Consider the following 20,332-nt stretch of genomic DNA (forward strand, 5'->3'; position numbering starts at 1 on the left):
GGGTGTGGGCAGTGGGGTCCCGCAGGGTTCGGTCCTTGGACCGATACTCTTTAATGTCTTCATCAGTGACTTGGACGAGGGAGTGAAATGTACTCTGTCCAAGTTTGCAGACGACACAAAGCTATGGGGAGAAGTGGACACGCCGGAGCGCGGGGAACAGCTGCAAGCAGAGCTGGACAGGTTGGACAAGTGGGCAGAAAACAAAAGAATGCAGTTCAACAAGGAGAAATGCAAAGTGCTGCACCTAGGGAGGAAAAGTGTCCAGCACACCTACAGCCTAGGGAATGACCTGCTGGGTGGTACGGAAGTGGAAAGGGATCTTGGAGTCCTTGAGGACTCCAAGATGAACATGAGTCGGCAATGTGACGAAGCCATCAGAAAAGCCAATGGCACTTTATCTTGCATCAGCAGATGCATGACGAATAGATCCAAGGAGGTGATACTTCCCCTCTATCGGGGGCTGGTCAGACCGCAGTTGGAGTACTGCGTGCAATTCTGGGCGCCGCACTTCAAGAGGGATGCGGATAACCTGGAGAGAGTCCAGAGAAGGGCCACTCGCATAGTTAAGGGCTTGCAGGCCAAGCCCTATGAGGAGAGACTAGAGAACCTGGACCTCTTCAGCCTCCGCAAGAGAAGGTTGAGAGGTGACCTTGTGGCTGCCTATAAGTTCATCACGGGGGCACAGAAGCGAATTGGTGAGGTTTTATTCACCAAGGCGCCCCCGGGGGTTACAAGAAATAATGGCCACAAGCTAGCAGAGAGCAGATTTAGACTGGACATTAGGAAGAACTTCTTCACAGTTAGAGGCCAAGGTCTGGAATGGGCTCCCAAGGGAGATGGTGCTCTCCCCTACCCTGGGGGCCTTCAAGAGGAGGTTAGATGGGCATCTAGCTGGGGTCATCTAGACCCAGCACTCTTTCCTGCCTGTGCAGGGGGTTGGACTCGATGATCTATTGAGGTCCCTTCCAACCCTAACATCTATGAATCTATGTTCATAGTGTAGCCCAGTTGCTTACCCCAGCTTTAGGGGCTGCACTGTGTCCCCCTCCACCCAACACTGACTGGGCTATAATTAGCCCCCAACCACCAACTCTCCCTCCCACAGACCTTCCATCCACTCTGATCTCACCAATTCCCTACAGACCCAACACACACTCCTGCAGACCTACAAGCCTCCCAGCTTCCTCTCCCAGCCTACTTTTAGGCTACTTAAAAGAAGTTGCACGAAAGTAGACCGGGTGTGGTGACTGTCTGTACACCTAAAGCTTGACCTGCTGGGGCAGATGAAGTGCAGGGGGGCCCTCTGTGCTCGGCAGCAAATCCAGAAGTGGACTGGAAGTACTTCTGGTCCAGATCAAGGTTGGGGGCCCCCCCTCGCACCCCACCAGACCCAGGAGGCACCAGTTGCCAAGCTGGGGAGATGTGGGGGGTGGGCCCAGTGCACTCCCTTGTGGACCAAAAGTGGACCAGAAATGCTTCTGGTCCACTTCTGGGTCTGCTGCCGAGTGTGCCGGGGAGCCTCCCGCACTCCTGTGGGACGCTCTATGTGCCCCAGCATCACAGTATTCATGAGCTGCCTGCTACCCAGTGGTATGTAGAAAAAACATTTAAAACTGTTTCTATGTCTGAATCGCCAAATCTTTCTGAATCGATTTAGAGGGTTCAGATTCGATTCGGAGAGATTAAAGGGTCCTCTGATTCAATTTGGAGATTTGGCCACCAAATCAGGCTGAATCTCCGCCAAACTGAATTGGGGACCAAAGCTTTGCACAGCCCTACTAGAAAGCTTCCCTGATAGAAGAAAGGCTCTCCCCCGTTACCACTAGTGTTGTTAGCAGCTAGGGGACAAGGCTTCAGCTTTAGAAGGTCATCTCTCACCATAGCTGGCAATTTGGATTTTCCAATAAAAAGATTAAACCAAGAGATCTTAGGGTCATGAATGTTGTCACTTTTAGCATTTTACCTGATTGGCTTTCAAGAAAATAACACAGTTCCAAGGCTGTCTAGGAAAAAAAATACACTTCCAAGGATGTCCAGTGTGAGCCATATTCACTGCATTCCCTGATACAAGACTCAGTGCTCAATCACAGTCAATATAGGACACAACTTCCCTTAAGAAGAGGAGAAATTTTGGCAGCTCCATAAAATAAATTATGCTTTATGATGTTGTATTAGAATGGGTGCTAGTTCAAAGACTCCACTTGATCCTTACAAACCGATTCTCAAGGTACTCAATAGTGTGGAATCAGAAAAAATATATGCCTTAAACTTTGATTATTTTAGTTATAAGATGACATAACCGCTTTGTGTAGAATTGCTGGCTCTGTACAGTAGAACAGATAAGGGCAAGTGTTTGTTCTTTGTAACTCTTCTGCAAATGCTTCGCTCACCGCGGCCTTGAAGGTAGAAAAAAAAAGTATGTACAAAGTAGATTTCCAGGTGCAAGAAGGAGGTTTGTAAACTAACCTCACCTCCCTCATAATTCCCATCCTGATTACAGCAAAGAAATAATGAAGTAATATTATAGCCACTTTTCATGCTAATTCCACTATATGATCATGTGAGTTGTAAGCGACTGTTAAAAAGTATATAAGCCTCCTGATTTTGCTCTTGGGGGGGGACCCCTTCCAAGTGCTTGGGAAATCCATGTCACTTTGGAACTCCCCCTACAGCTGTAGTTTCTTTTGAATAAAAGCTTCTGCTGACCTGACCCAAAAGTACTCTGTGTGTGTTTCCACGACAATTCCTGGTGCCGTGATTCGGATCCAGAACACAGGCTGAGGAAGGAGGACCGCAGGCTACCCCCCCCCCCGAACCCTGAGGCGCCAAACTTGAGAGGTAAGAGACCTAATTCAAAATCTCTATTGGGGTTTCGGAGGAGGACTGCCTGTAGGCTCCCAACTTGGCCGTGGTAACTGGATCTGAACCTTGTTAAAACAGGTCAGTCTGAACCTTACTGCCGGCTAAAATTTTCTGTCTGGTAAAGGATCCCATTTTGTGTCTGGTAACGTAAGTTTTAGGGAGAAACTGTTTGAGGCACCTTCATCCAACAGCACATCGGGCTTGTAGTTAATTAAGTAAGGCGGTGTGGGGTAGGAGGTCTGGCTGGCTGAATAAATGTGCATGTGTGTGTGTATTTAGAAATATGAGCCTCTGACCAGGACTGAGACTATGGTTGGGCTCAGCCGCCCCAATTCTGCCTGACGGCAGTTTTGAAAGCAAGGGGGCCCAACTGGAACCTCGTGACCCAGTGGACAGGGCTTATTGAATGAATGTGTGTGTGTATTTAGAAATATGAGCCACTGACCAGGACTGAGACTACGGTTGGGTTCAGCCGCCCCAATTCTGCCTGACAGGGCAGTTTTGAAAGCAAGGGGACCCAACTGGAACCTCGTGACCCAGTGGACAGGGCGTCTGAGTGATTTTGTCTTTTCCAAACCCCTTGTCCCAGTAGCTTCTGCCGAAAGCAGGAGTGAAAGGATCCCTCTAGTGTTTCCCTCCCCATTTCCATTTTATGAGCCGGTGTCGGGTCAGAAGCCTTTTGTCTGGGCAGTGAAAAACTGCGGGGCAAGGCACTGAGCGGCCCGGACATCCTAAATAAGCCTCTCCTACGTCTCCCTGTGTGACTGAAAATGGGAACAAGTCAGTCTAAACAGGTTCCTGTCCCCCCTAAGGGGACTCCGGCATACTTTATGTACACACACTATTCTCCCGAGACTTGCAAGTACCTGGATAAGTGGAACTGGTATACTAGGGATGATCCTGTAAAACATTTTCCACAGGAAGGAACATTTGATCAGGATAAAATAGTACACTTGAGAGGGGCATTAGAGTCCCGTGGATCCAAAACACCACAAAACCCATGGGACGCGTTCTTTTATTGGTATGATGAAATGTCCAAAAGGTGGACAGAATCTCAAACTAGGAGCCTAAAAGACTCTCAAGAAAAATTAAAACAGCAGTTAAAAGCTGTTCGGGAGAAATTGGCTGCTCCCCCAAATTACACGCTGGCCACCGCTCCGATGTATCCAGCATTGCCCAGGGCGCCCCCACCACCGGAGCCAGCAGAGGATATCCTTGACCTTTGTTCGAACCCTGCTCTCCTGGGACTCCCACATCAGCAACAACCGGTTCAACATCAGGCTGCAGCCCAGGCTAGTGACCCATTAGCTGAAGCTCCTTCAGTAAATCCATCCACGGAGCTTAATAGTCCGGACTCATCCACCATATCTGCCACTCAATCATCACCAGTGTGGCAATTTACTCCTGGGTCACAACCCACCACAGGTGTATTTAGAAGAATGGAAATAGGCATGGAAAGATCTCCCATCAATCTGAGATCCCGAACTGCACAAGTTTACCCCCTAAGACAAATGCCAGGCATTGGCACCGATGGACAAAATATAGTACCTGTGCATGCACCCTGGACTCCAGGTGATTTCTACAATTTAACTCAAAAGTTCCCAAAAATCAGGGAAGACCCAAAAAAATTTCAGGAAGAATTGCAGACTGTTATAAATTGTTATAATCCAACATGGGCTGACATTAATCAGCTCATGCGATCCATTTTGCCCAAGAAAACTATGCTACGTCTGTACGCTGCCTGTACTTGGCCAGATCAAAACCCAGGGACTGGCCAAGACTTTATTGACAAGAGAAATGCTTTGGTTCAGGCAGTTCTCACAATTTGCCCAAAAAAGGCAGACTGGACCAAAATAAATACCTGTAAACAAAACAAAAATGAACACCCAAGTGACTATTTAGAACGCCTCAAACAGGCATTTGAATGATACTCAGGAATAGATAACCCAGTCGGAAATGCTAAACAAGCAATAGTGGCAGCATTCGTCCAGGGACTTAACCCTAAAATTGCTGAGAAAATTCAAACAGTAATTATTGGCTGGGAAACTAAAGATTTGACCGAAGTCCTTGCTGCGGCTAACCATTTTCATAACAAATTGGAACAGTCTAAAGACAGTGCCGAGTTTAAGTTAATGGCCTTACAGATTTCTCAGTTGCAGGGTCCAGGTAGAGGAAGGGGACGAGGACGGGAAAGGGGAGGCCCGGGTAGATTCAGGGGAAGAGATAAATCCTTGAGCCCACAAAACCCAGGCTATGGGAACCAATGTCATTATTGCAAGCAAAAAGGACATTGGAAATCAGAATGCCCCAACCGCCCCAGCCAAGGACCCAGACCCCAGCCCCCACCTCCACTTCCTGTCAATTTTCCCAGTGTTGAATAGGACAGCCTGAGGGACAGTGACATCATTGCTCCTTTGCTTGCTATTGACCAATCTGGTCCGTTTGTTGAATGCCTTATTTCTGGTAAACCTGTCTCCTGTCTTGTTGACACCGGAGCGTCCCGCTCCACGCTAAAGGCTGCTGAGTTTCCTTTTCTACCTTATTCTCCTGAAACTATAAATGCTGTCGGTATAGGCGGACAACCTATCCCACATCCCGTCTCTGAACCTGTCTCCATCTCTATTGGCCCTTTATCTGAAAATCATGCCTTTCTTCTTAGCCCCTGTGCACCTGTCAACCTTCTTGGTAAGGATTTGCTGTATAAACTGGGATGCGTGATTTATTGTAGCCCAGATGGTGTTTACCTTGAGGTACCGGAACATAGAAAAACCGAGCTTGTGGCTTTGCTAACCCAGGAATACTCTGATCCCGACACTTCCTTCTTGCAAGAGGAACTGTTGGCACGAGTACCTCCACAGCTGTGGTCCACCCATGCGAATGAAGTGGGGCACATGCTGAGTGCTGAACCAGTGCGTATCATCCTAAACCCTGCCAAGCCACTTCCTCGTGTCCCACAGTACCCCATCTCAAAGGAAGCTGAGGAAGGGATCAAGCCTGTTGTTTCCTCACTCCTTGAACAAGGGATTATTGTCCCAATACGCTCCCCTTGCAACACACCTATCCTACCTGTCAAAAAACCTGGTAAAGATACGTATCGCTTTGTGCAAGATCTTCGAGCTGTAAATGCCGCTGTGTTACCCGCTTTCCCCGTGGTCCCTAACCCTGCCACTATTCTTTCCTGTATCCCTTCAGATGCTACATATTTCACAGTAGTGGATCTTTGTTCTGCTTTTTTCTCTATCCCCGTTCATAAGGATAGCCAGTATCTGTTTACATTTACTTATCAGGTATTTCAATATACCTAAACAAGACTCCCTCAGGGATATACAGAGTCCCCAACCCTGTTTTCCCAGATCCTAAAAAAAGATTTGGATCCTATCACGTTCAAAGGGGGGTCCACCCTTGTTCAGTACGTTGATGATCTATTGTTAGCCTCACCCACTTTAGAGGCCTGTGAGCAAGATACTTTGACACTCCTCACAGCTTTAGCTCAGAAAGGCCACAAGGCCTCAAAATCTAAATTGCAGCTCTACAAGTCTAAGGTACATTATTTAGGGCATGATATCTCAGCAGGAGAACGACACCTTTCCCCTAGTAGAGTTAAAGCTATCCTCAACATTCCCAAACCTATGACTAGAAAACAGATGAGGGGATTCTTAGGTGCAACGGGTTATTGTAGACAGTGGATCCTGGGTTATGCTGCTTTCACAAAACCCTTGCAAGCATTCACTCATGATACCACCCCGGAACCCCTCCCTTGGACTCCTGAAGCCGAACAAGCATTTGTGGCCCTTAAGCAAGCCCCCACTCTTGCTCCTGCTTTTGGACTTCCTAATTATAAGAAACCCTTTACCTTGTTTTGTCATGAACGGGAAGGAATCGCTTTAGGAGTACTCACTCAGCTGCATGGTGAAAAGCATCACCCAATTACATATTACAGCTCTGCCCTTGATCCCGTAGCTGCGGGACTTCCTCCTTGCCTCCGTTCAGTTGCAGCTGCTGCCTTGTTGGTTGAAAAGACAGATTCTCTAGTTTTGGGACACTCTTTAACCGTTACAGTTCCACATGCTGTGATGGCCCTTCTGCTCAAGGGCAAAACTCAGCACATTTCCAATTCCCGTCTTACTAAATATAAAAAACTTCTACTGTCAGCTGCAAATGTAACCTTAAATCGCTGTTCAATTCTGAATCCTGCGTCACTTCTGCCTATTGCCTCTGATGGTGAGCCTCATGATTGCCTGTCTATCACAACTCAATTGTTAACCCCTTGAACTGACCTCAAAGACATTCCTATCCCAAACTCTGACCTTGTTTTGTTTGTTGATGGTTCCTGTCTTAAAAATGATGCAGGCAAATTCGTTGCGGGATATGCAGCATGCACTCAGTATGCTGTTTTGGAAGCCTATTCTTTATCCCAAGCTCGTTCTGCTCAAGTTGCTAAACTCATTGCTTTAACACGTGCTTGCATTCTTGCAAAAAATCAAACCACAACCATTTATACTGACTCTAAGTATGCTTTTGGTGTTGTTCATGATTTTGGACAAATCTGGAAACAAAGAGGGTTCCTCACTTCATCAGGGACCCAAATCAGTCATGGTTGTTATATAAAAGCGCTCTTAGAAGCTGTTCAATTGCCTCTTGCTATTGCTATTGTTAAATATAAAGCTGATGAAAAACCCTTTGATGATGTCACACGAGGAAATGATCTGGCAGACCGTTCTGCCAGAAATGCGGCCCTTTCTGGCCCACAGGCTCCTAACTCTGTTTTTGTTTGTTTTTCAGCAGACCAGTCTCCTTTGGCTAGCCTTTTAAGTCTGGCCCTTCTTCAAAATCAGGCCCCCAAAAAATAAATAAATGACTGGCTGCGTGCAGGATGTTCACTGCACCCCGACTCTCTCTGGCGCTCCCCGGACGGCCGCCAGGTGGCGCCTAGAGAGCTTTTGCCACATCTTGCTCGTTTAACCCACTCTGTGGCCCATACGAGCAAAGGAGAAATGATTGCTACAGTACAAAGAAATTGGTTTGCCCCAAATTTTCCTTCCATGACACAACAGTACTGTAGCTCCTGTCCCATCTGCTTAGCTCACAACATTGGGCAACGGGTAAAAACGACACCTGCAGCCCATCCCCCTCCATGGGGACCGTTTATAAATCTGCAAATTGATTTTGTGCAGCTACCTAAGTGCTGTTCTTATGAATACATTCTTGTTATTATTGATGTGTTCTCTGGATGGGTGAAAGCCTACCCATGCGTACATGCTGATTCCATCACTGTAACAAAGAAATTGCTCAAAGAATTCATCCCTAGATTTGGATTGCCCCTCACAATAGATAGTGACCGTGGCACCCATTTCACAGGACAGATAATAAAAAACATCTGCCAAGCACTCAACATACAGCAACACCTACACTGTAGTTATCATCCACAGTCAAGTGGTGCTGTAGAACATAAAAACTCTGATTTAAAAACGCGCATTTCAAAGATTTGTGCTGAAACAGGCCTCAAATGGCCTGATGCACTGCCCATTGCTCTTATGCACATTAAAAACACTGTTAACAAAAAACATGGCCTAAACCCTTATAAAATACTCATGGCATGACCCATGAGGATGCCAGCTACACCACCTGTTGCCCCTCACCAACAGACCTACAATTAACTGATGAAACTGTACTAAATTATTACAAGACATTAATGAAGTATGCCAGGTCTGTTCATTCACAGGTCCAAGAAGCCTTACCTCAACCACCGGATGTTCCCTGTCACAACCTCGAACCAGGGGATTGAATCTACGTAAAGGTCTATCAACAAAAAAACGCACTTCAACCCAGATGGAAAGAACCTTTCCAGGTACTTCTGACCACTAATTCTGCTGTTCGTTGTCAAGGTCACCAAACGTGGACTCACGCCTCGCACTGCAAAAAGATATCACCTCCATTGGACCCCGAAACAGCTGTATTCCAACCAAGGTTGGGATCTTTCCCTGAGGCCAAGGACAAAGACCCTCAGGATCTCACTCAGGCAAGTGAGGAGCATCAGGGTGCGAGTGCTAGTAACCTCTCCCCTGAACCCAACACCTCAGCCCAGCCGGATTCATCAGTTAAAGAACGAAGATATCATCTTCGGCCTCGAAGAAAGTAAATGCTCCCATTCGAAAGATCACCACCTCGATCAAGACCAAGAGCCGACATTATCAGTCCTTTAGGTAACTTGAGCCCAGAGGACGAAAAAAGACTTTGGCTGCCATCCTGGGTTTGGCTGATAGTGTTCTTTTTCTTACTGGTGCTGGTTATGTTTGTTATTAAGATTCTTTGTCCCTCCTGTATCTAAAAATGACACTGATATCCTTATATATCACACTTGGATATCTCAGTATCACCCAAGGGAGGTGGGAAAAAAATTTGTATTTACAGATCTCCCATGCGGTGGCTCAAGCTGAAAATAAAAGTGACTGCTGGATATGCTCTCACAGCCCAGCACACCTACACCAAGGAATCCCAATGATCGGAGTACCAATATCCCCCCAGCAATGGGAAACAATAAACGGCGGCTTCGTTAGACACTACTCTTTAGCTGCCCATCGGTCCGCTCCTAAAGAATGGAGGGCCGCCCCTGCTAACTGGATAATCTCCCCAAGAATAGAGGTGCCTTTCTGTTACAGATCCAACAACACCGGAGCTTATAATAAAGCCACACCTGTAGGACACTACCCTCATTGCCTAACTACTCTAGATTATAGCCCTAGTAGCACCAGTGGAATCCTGTTGAATAACATACCCTCTCTCAATTATACAGGATTCAAGGTCTACAACTTTTCTAAGGAACCTCATGTTGCACTCATTGCAAACAGATCGGAATTTTACATTCACTCCAATTTTACTTCTTATAATATATCTTGGTCCAGCAGGATAGCAGCTGAACGTGGACCGTCCTATACGATGCATATCAATCAAAAGTGCCGAATAGGGCACAACAACTGTCGAGATTTGAGTACCCTTTCTGCCCCAGGCCTTTACTGGCTCTGCGGAAACAGGGCTCATAAAATCTTGCCCTGGAATTGGGTGGAGACATGTACTCTTGGACATGTTATCCCTGGTTTCGAAATACATAGTGCAATATATCTGGAACAAATAAAAAATTTCAACCATCACATGAAAAGGGCAGTTAACCCCTTAGCTACCAGAAACACAGGGTTCCATCGATTTGTGAGAACCTTCATACCGTGGCTTGGAATAAGAAAATTGGAACTAGCCATAATTAACATTTCAGCCACAATGGAAGCTATGGGAAATGCCACTGCGGATGCAATTCAGGCTCTGCAAAAACAGATCTCCCAGATCTCACAAATAACTATACAACAACGCATAGCCCTAGATTACCTATTGGTATCCCAGGGAGGAGTATGTGCCTTAATAAACTCCACCTGTTGTGTCTATGTCAATCAGGACATGCGAATCGAAACTGACATTCGCAAAATCCGAAATCATTTAAGGGTCCTACATCAAGCGGCCTCAAAAAATACTGACTGGGGTCTAGAAGAAATGTGGTCTTGGCTAACCTCCTGGCTCCCAGATTTCGGGGCCCTTGGCAAGAAAATCCTGTATGGAATATTGTTTGTCTTGATAGTTCTGATAATGTTCTATGTCTTAATGCAACTGATCCTCTGCTGCGTGAAAGCCAGCAGGGAAAGCTTTAACAAGACAAAAAAACCCACAGCAGAGTCTAGAATAATGGTGTTACAAAAGTGTGAGCAGATTAAAAAAAAACATGAAAGGCTGCATGATAAAATAGAGGGGCTCATGAGAATGGAAATTTAAGGCTAAAGTGAGACTAAATAGTCTCAAAGGGGGGGGGCTGTGGAATCAGAAAAAATATATGCCTTAAACTTTGATTATTTTAGTTATAAGATGACATAACCGCTTTGTGTAGAATTGCTGGCTCTGTACAGTAGAACAGATAAGGGCAAGTGTTTGTTCTTTGTAACTCTTCTGCAAATGCTTCGCTCACCGTGGCCTTGAAGGTAGAAAAAAAAAGTATGTATAAAGTAGATTTCCAGGTGCAAGAAGGAGGTTTGTAAACTAACCTCACCTCCCTCATAATTCCCATCCTGATTACAGCAAAGAAATAATGAAATAATATTATAGCCGCTTTTCATGCTAATTTCACTATATGATCACGTGAGTTATAAGCGACTGTTAAAAAGTATATAAGCCTCCTGATTTTGCTCTTGGGGGGGGACCCCTTCCAAGTGCTTGGGAAATCCATGTCACTTTGGAACTCCCCCTACAGCTGTAGTTTCTTTTAAATAAAAGCTTCTGCTGACCTGACCCAAAAGTACTCTGTGTGTATTTCCACGACAATAGGTATGTCTACACATTCATTAATGCACTTTTGCTACTAAACATTAAATTTAGTACCTCTATGTGAGGTATTGAATAAACGTGCATTAGGCTGCCCTAATGCACTGTAGTGAAAGTGCACCCTTACTTTAGTGACGCTTAATGTGCAGCAGCCTATTTTTACTGTTCATTAGTATATTGGCATGGTTTTTAATGTGATGCTTAATGCACAGTAAAATAGATTACTGCACATTAACACACATGTGTAGACACACCCAATGGGGCAATAAAAAGGATTAAAAATCTTTCTATTTCTCTATTATTAAGAAGACTGCTGAAAATTCTTCAGAGATGCTAATTATTGTAGTCTACCTCTGTGGAATCATAAGGGTTGGAGGACTTGTATACAAGTATGGGGGTGAAGGACGTTGAATTCCATGATCCTCCAACCCTTATGATTCCACAGAGGTAGACTACAATAATTAGCATCTCTGAAGAATATTTTCAGCAGTCTTCTATTACCATAACAATATCAAGGTAGTGGTGGCTGAAGCTTGTGTACTTTAAGTCGATCACTATAAAAGCCATGTATCTTGATTTCTATTTGAATTAAAGTCTCTAACTTTTTCTAAGGTAGCATTTAAACAACATGCAGATGCCTATTTTATGCTAGCTGCTTCTTGGTTTTACACTAAAAATGCTTAATTAAATAGTTCTAAGATCTTGCACAGTACTTGGAAAATTCTATGCAGTTCCTCAGATGATTGCTTATAATTCAATAAAGACATAAAGATTACTCATGTCTAATAATAATATTATTGAGGGCAAAGAAACTATTATATTCTTTGAAGCAAATAGACTTGTATTGCTACTCACACCTACGCATAAGTACCCAATGTGTTAGAAGTTAAAACCAACCAGCAAGTTTTTTATTACACATTTAAAAAAAAAAAATCTCTTCAGGTTACTCTCAGGATATAAAACCAAAAGCCACATGAAACTTTTATTCTCCCCACCCCCTTCCCCCCGCACGCGTGCGCACACACACACACAGCCTGCTAGATTGTGCCTCAGTGCAGGTTTTCGTCCTGACATTTTTTACACTTCGATCAACTGTATCCCTATTCTTTCCATCTTCTCCTAAGGTGCATATTATGAGTATCCCAGTGCTCTTAGGCCCTTGTGAAATATTTTCAAAATTATATTGAACGAGAACTTCAAATTGCTTTTGAAAATCCTGCAGAGGGATTCTGACGCACAGAATCTACAATATTATGCCTGTTACTTGGAGGATTGTCTATTGTATTACAATCATTTCCACTCTAAAAATGAATTATTCACCACTGAGGGCTCTCATTGCATGCTCTAGAAATACTTTAAAGAAATCAGACCATTTTGATTTATTTCTGTGTGAGAGAGAAAAAAAGTAGCACTTAAACCTGTAATTTTTGTCTCAAATAAAATTAAGAGGAAAGAGTCCCCTTGATTTGTGATTTCCTGGAATGCCGCTTAATCATGTACCATCCTTGGTATGATTTGTCACCAACAGGGACTGGTACAAGAAACTCTGAAGTAGGCAGCTCAGGGTTTTATGCAATTGCTTGCATTGAATGACTTTTAGAAATTGCCAGAATTGCGAAGCTGAATAGTCTTCACATGCTTCTACAAATTTGGCAGCCATTAAGTGTGATGCATGCTGTCAAAACATGGGGTATGTAACTCAAGCAAGTCATTAGGAAAATAAAGGAAAGTTTCCTTAACTTAGATCAAAAGCACTCTACCTTTTTCCCTTTGGCTTCATACAATACCAAGCATAATGGATTCCTTGCCCATTATTAGGGCTTGTGTGTGCTTTGATAATATAAACAATAAATGACATTTTTTGCAGAATAATATATTGATTCCAATTATAACTTTAATGTGATTGATTGATTAATATTTGCCTTTTATAGTGCTATCCCAGGGCAAAGCCCTGCCCTAACTCTCCAGAACTACACATTGGAGATTAGCTGGGAAAAGAGAGGAAAGTAAAAGCTCCACATGAAGCAGGATGGAGTGTAGAGGCCTTCTTATTCAATCATGTCACACTTGGCACTACAGCCAAGAGGAAGTATTGGCTCCACTTCTGCCATGGACTGCTAGGCTTACCTAAGGGTTTGCTGTTCACCAGCTGCCTATCATTTATTCCATTTGTGAAAGGAATAAAACAGTCACACACAATATGAAAATAATATCTGTATAACTATAGATACATTGACAACCCCTTGGAAATACTCCAGCAAACCTACTCCTGGCAGTCAAACTAAACTAACCATGACCTGAATTTACCTATAAGAGATTAGATGTGAGCTTCCTACAATGAACTTGTCCTTTATCCCCTTTTCTGCCACACTTCACATATTAAGCAATACATTAATAGGATATAAGTTGACATAACATGTTGAGAGAACAAAGATATTATTCAGCAAAATGTTTGTGGCAACAGTAAGCTGAACTACTTTCAGTGCAGCCAATTTTACATGTATGCCTGTACAGTTTTCTAGTACAGATACCAAGGTGTCTTTCAAAAAGAAAGCATCTCACAAAAAGAGATAACAATACTGTAAATTAATGTCATCCCTCACTTCTGAGCTGCAAAAGAGACTTACAAAAATGTTGCCAGCTGTAAGCTACAGTGGGAGAGCAACGTTATAGGTGGTTCACAGAATGAGGGAAGCAAATTTTCTTTGGTAATATCTTCTACTGGACCTACACAGTTGATCCAATAAAAATATAACCAATAAGCCTTTCTGTCAGCTGTAAGATAATTCAATTAAAAAAAAATGCAAATACAAAGTACTTCACAATGCACCCTGAAGGAAGGCAGGCACGGGCTGTGGCAGATCGCTAGAAGTACTGGAGAGTCTGAGGAACTTCAGACTCACTGTAATAATTACTACCCCCTGGCAGTAGCCCTCATAAATTCAGCCCTCAAGGGTCCCCAAGGCAAGAGTCCTATAGGAAATTTTAACTGCGATACAATTGTAACCTGGGTACCTCTTGGAGTACCACCCCCTCTCCAATTGAAGGAATCAAAGCAGGTGCACAAGCACAGTGTTGGTGTAGGGACTTTCTTCCCCCTATAGAGCAGAGCCAGACCACCAATGGGGACGTAACCATATACCTTTTAATGAGAGAACAATACTGGGAATATAACCTCTATAAACCAGGGGTTATAGGGGTCACTACAGTGCCCCAAGGGGCAGAATTCAACAAAGGTTAACAGGGTTAACAAAATATAAAACACAAATAGCAGAACAAACAATACTGTTGGTGAAATATAAAAAGGCACAAAATACAAAGTGTCAAATGACCAGGAATATAGGGCCTAGGTACCTGGAAGGGGAGAAAACACAATGACCCCTTTCTACTGCAAAGAGATTTTTCTCCCTGTTAGCTCATTTACCCCAAGTCACCCCACCTGGGACTTGAACTTAGATCTCTCACATAGTAGCTAGAAACACTACCACACAACCACCAGTGCTAGCATTGCTTCAACTTGCTAGGGGTCTTGACCTTCCCAGGGCCCCAGCCTCATGTCAAGCTACCTGGTCTCTTATTGGAAGAGCTGGAAGCAGGGCTGGGAACCTCTCAGATCCTTGCTGGAGCTACGGAGCCTCTCCTGCTGGCCACAGCCTCTCATATGGGATTCTAGAGCCCAGCGGGGAGCCTCTCCTGCCAGCCCCACGCCGCGCTGCTGAGGGTCCAACTGCTACCTGCAGGTCCTGCTCCTTCAGGCTCTTCTGGGGCAACTGCTTCCACCCCACTGGCTCAGCTCTTGCCAGCTCTTTGAAACTCCTTCTTTGTGGTCCCTCGCTGGTCTCTCCTTGAGTCAGCCGTGCTGCTCCTTTTATTCCCCTCCTGGTGACCCAAGGGGCCAATCAGGGGACATGGAGGGTGAGTCTCTGGGGCCTGGTTGGTGAGGAAGGGAATCCCAAGTCCTCCAATCATCTTTTACCCCTTCAAAACCCCTGGGCCAAATCATTACCAGATTGGTGAGGAAAGATAAATCCCAAGTCCTCCAATCATCTTTTGCCCTTTCAAAACCCCTGGACTAAGTCACTGCCAGCCAGCCCATCACACAAGTAAGTGGCACACAATACAGAGTGATTCCAGGCCATTCAGCTTCAACCAAGCCAGATGAAGAAATAAAATGATCCAGTTATCCATTGTAAGTGTTTCCCATTGTCATGTATGGGCAGATGTTTGCTAATTAACAGATCAATAGCTGCTTGAATCAATTCCTGCCCATTTCCACCTCTACAACCCAATCACAATCCCTTTCCATTTTTTAAAAGGTGAATGCAGTTACACCTGACAATACATAGAACCTGACAATACGTGTTTAATCTATGCGAAAATAATAATAGACATATATACCAAGTTTTACCTCTAAATTGTCACTGTCTTTGACAAACTGGGAATGCCCTCATGTTTAATGGCTTGTATGCTTCTGGTTGGGAGGAATGTGTCATTTACTAATCTGTTTGAGAAGACAAATTCAGTTTTCAGAAGCCTACCTAGATCTCATGTCATAGTTAGAATCTTACTACTAATGTCCCAGGTATTTATTGCATAAAGGATCATATTATATATGCACTAGGTTTTAAAAAATATAATCTATTCCTTTATCCATTTAACACATATATATTTTTTGAAAGGAAAACTGCAATAGGCCTAGGTTGAAGGTTGGACTTTCAGGTTGGTCAAAGTTCACTATGGTCTGAATTGAGTGAATTTAATAACACCAAAGGTTGTTCCAGGAAAATTCTCTTGGCATATATGGGCCAGATGTGGCAGAAAAGTGTCAGGACAGAGGGAGGTATGAGAACGCCATTGGAAACAAGAGGACAGAATGGAGGAAGGATCTGGTGGGCATTATGCCATGGAGGGACCAGACAACTGTATTGTATGATAGAGCCAAAATTCTGGGAACTGCCTTCAGCTCCCTGTCCTTCCCTCTCCACTACCTATGCAGAACTGTAACACAGAGGAGAACTGAGCTCCAGGACTTTTAGGCTTGCCACAGGTATAGAACAGCACATAGTTGTGCTGCCTCTGCAGGTGCAGAGTCAGAGCATGTGTCTCAAATCCACTCCTGTTCCTTCTTGCTTTGTGGGAGTGAGGAGAATACAGCTGCAACTAATTTTGCCCACTGGACCCAGATAGCTCTGCTGTTTGACATAACGTGGTGGTGGTAGAGTGGCTACAGAGATCCTGCTCCCACTCTTTACTCTGGCCCCTTGTTCAGTGTGCTACCAGAAGCAATGAATTGAATAGCTTGGGAGGGAGGTGGTTGGAAGGGTTGGGGGGTGGAAGGGGGAGGTGGGGGGCTATCCTGCCTCTGCATGACCATGTTAAGGGTAAGGACAATTAAGCCCTGCATGCATTCACACATACACCATCTCAAGTTTTCCTTGACATCCAGACTGTGCTCCCAGGATAGCAGGAGTTGGTTTCAATTCCCTGATCCTGGGCCACCAAATCTTAGCAGAAGTTAGAGGGTCTGCTCTAATAGAGCTTATGCCAGCAGATGATCGCTGGGCCCAACTTTGTCCTGCCCCTTCCCCTTCTCTTCTTATTTGCACTATGAGCATGGGAGTGGATAGTTGACATAAAAAGCAGCTAAACTGGTAGATTCCCTTACACAGAGAGTATTCTCCTATGGAGATCACTGCATGATTTGAACTTCATTGTGTAGCATTCATACTGATTAAACATGCATCTGCTGGAGTATCCAGTCCACTATATTTAAAGGGTATAGTACAATGAAAAGAAGTGATGCCAGACCTTTCCTTCATACCCACAAACCTGAAAAAGGAATTAGCAAACCACCTGAGCAGATTACTAATATACTGTTTTGCATACATTGTATCAAAGGAGAAACCAGCAAAACACAGTATTGTTTCTGGAAATCCACTTCTCTCTGTGCCCTACAGGAGGATCATAGTTAATTTTAGCATTACAAATGTTGTGAAAGAAGGTAGCCTTCCCAGGTGAAGGGGGACCAATGTGCACTGATGTTGGAGACCTGCTGTGCATAATTAATGGTGTCCTTTCAGGAATCAAGTTCTGCTTGGATTCCTAAAGGAACTACTCTACTTAAGCAACCACGCTTGTTAAATGTATTTCCCCAGGAAAAAAGAAATATATATATGTTTAATGAAGCAATTTGATCAATTTCTGATATATTTCACCCCAGGTCTCTCTCTGTACAATCCAAATCCATCCAGCAGATAATTAAATCAAAGATGGCTATAATATCTCACTTACTAAATTACCATGCATTTGCCTAATTAGCAATTACAGCCCACTGTTGCCACAGACAGTTGCTGAATAATACCTCTGTTCCACTGTAAGCTCTGACACAACAATAGAATGTAATAATGCACTAAAAATGTACTATGACTGAATAACAAGTGCCTTGCCTAAATTAAAAAGGGGTCCCAACCTCAAAGGCAGCTGAAATGCTAAACAAGAAATGCAGAGACAGGGTAGGCACTAAACCTAAAATTAATTAGAATACCAAGATGTGAAAAACATTTTAAAAACCTAAGGATGCAAGCTTTGGAATAAACAGGCTATAAGTGTTGTTTAAAATGCTTTTCTGGCTTATTGTATTCTTGATCTGCCACTTCTAAGGCCTCTGCCCTTTCCTCCATTAAAGCCAGTGTAGGATTTCACCCCGACTTCAACAGCAACATGAGCAAGCCCATACACTCTAAGGAATTAAATGTTACGGCTATTCTAAAATATTCTGATTTAGAGATCACTTAAACATGGATCCTACAAATCATGTACTAGGTATGAAGTCAGACTCAAAACTCTTTTTTTTTTTTTTTTAGATATTTCAGAGAGTCCAAAATAAAATTACAGTACATAAATATTCACAGGATCATGCACTATAGTCATTGTATTCTTCAGTGAAGTGTACAGACCCACATCAGATGGCAACACCCCCCGCCCACCCTAAAACCTGTTCTAAAATGAACCACTTTTGTCACAGATACAACCTGACAATACTGAACAGGAGCCTTCTGTTTCTCCCTATAGGGAAAATACTTTAGTGTACTTCCCAGCTAGTTTTCTAAGATGCTGAGGGTGAAAAAAAAATATTGGGTTCAAGTAGGCTATCATCTCCATTAGTACCAGTAGGTAGGATTACTCAGGCTAACGCAAGTAAATGGTTTCTTGAAATGCACACATGATGTGGCAGGAACAAATTATATCCAGTTGCCAAGAGCTCATGTTCATGTCAGCTCTTTGTGTGGCCACCAGCTACACGTGCTGTAACTAAGTTAGATTTCACAACTATAGCAAAAAGTGGTGGTGTCAGATCTGCAGCAATTCCTTAACAAATATGTAATCTGGGCACACCCCAGGCTTTCACAAAGCATCAAAGCTATTTGTTCACCTACCCATCTTAAATTCCCATCCAGAGATTATTTAAGAAAGTCAGTAAGTCAACAGGATTCAAGAAAATATAAGAAAAAAATAATTTAAAAAAGGTGTTTTAATAATTCAGCTTCTACATTTTATTTTTCTGTCAAGAAGAATGTCCTATACCTTATCTAGTGACTTCTCAAGTGATACAGGCTTCAAAATAACTGGAATGGCTATCTTTGTAAAAATATTTTAATTTCCTTTTAGAAGCTCATTTATGTATACAACTGATATTTAGAAAAGTTATTTAGACAATAGAAAGAGCCAACCCTTTGCAAAACTTTTGTTGGAAATCTCAATGAAGTTTTATCATATTCTATCCGAGGAAAAAAGTGGGGATGTTTAACAAATGAACTAAGATTTCTACAGAACCAGTGGGAATTCAAAGGGCAAATCAGTTTTATTTTTAAAAAATTCAGATAATGAACTTGGACTGAAAAGATGTTTTGGCCAAGAAAAAAGAAATGTACAAGAATATCTCTTTTTAAAACGCAGCAGCTGAGAAATCAAGAGATACAAGAATTTAACAAATTTAAAAATTTGCAATCGAACATACTAATACACTATACACAAGTACGCAATTTGCAGCTTAAAAATGCTGTCTGCTAAATTTATGACAGTAAGATCCTGTGATACATTTCTGCCTGCAGGTTTCTATATACAGACATATATAAAAAACCACTGATCATCTTTCATACTTATCAGCAATCCAGTGCCTTACTTTGTCCCTTTTCTTTTCACAGGACAGGGTGAATATTGTCTTTCCCAAAACCAGAGCAGCAATAATAACATAATCTCACAGCTGAAGCTATGATTAGTGAACAACATCATATTGAAGTGCTACTATCTAGATGTAAAAGCTTCAGCAATGGATTTTTTTGCATCCACTTGTAGAGATTGGCAGTGCGGTTCTGACGGTACAACTTGGTCACTGAATCAGAACTTCTAAGCAGTTCAACCCAAATTACTGCAATGATGGAATATTTTAATAGCAAAGGGTATGGAAAATGTATGAGTATTATTAATATTCTTGCATATGTGCTAAGTCAGCTGTTCCTCAGATCTGTATATTAATTCATGCCAAAATAGAACTAATAACTGGGTGTATAACTGTTCACTCAAAGGTTACAAAAATGAGTCAATAAAACACCTCTAATTTGTAACTGGACCTTTCTTTCCCCATTCACTGAACCTCTCGTCCTGACAAGGTGTCCATGAATATCTTTTCAGTTTCTTTGTCAGAAGCTTGATAAAACAACAAAGATTGCTAACGTAATCCTGAGATGTTTATATATACAGAGCTATTAAGTCAGCTATTTTCAATATACTAGTTTTAAGAAACAAAAAAATATTAAAACAAGCACATAAGAAGACTGATTCTGCAAAAGCCAAGAAGTCTTCAGATTCTACATGGACTTGAACTGTATGATGGATTTTACATTACTTTTACATTTATAATCTATAGTCTCTAAAGACAGCATTTTTAAGGAGACTGATTTTGGATGTCTCGGTTTTCACTTAGATTGTAAGCCCTTCGGCGAAGAATGGTCTTTTTGTTCTGGGTTTGCACAGTGCTTCTTACAGGGGAGTCCTGACTTACTGTTGTTGCTTCTACATGTCACAATAGTACATTAATGTATAGCATAGACAG

At 43.0% G+C, this 20,332-nt stretch overlaps 1 protein-coding gene across 3 annotated transcripts in view; it reads right to left on the minus strand.

Moving 5' to 3' along the window:
- The window catches only part of RPS6KA2 (ribosomal protein S6 kinase A2), a 534,307-nt gene that overhangs the window by 221,246 nt on the left and 292,729 nt on the right, over positions 1-20,332 (minus strand). The gene's annotated exons all lie outside the window — the stretch shown is intronic.

Source organism: Alligator mississippiensis, chromosome 1 (assembly GCF_030867095.1).
Source record: "Alligator mississippiensis isolate rAllMis1 chromosome 1, rAllMis1, whole genome shotgun sequence".
Lineage (NCBI taxonomy): Eukaryota > Metazoa > Chordata > Crocodylia > Alligatoridae > Alligator > Alligator mississippiensis.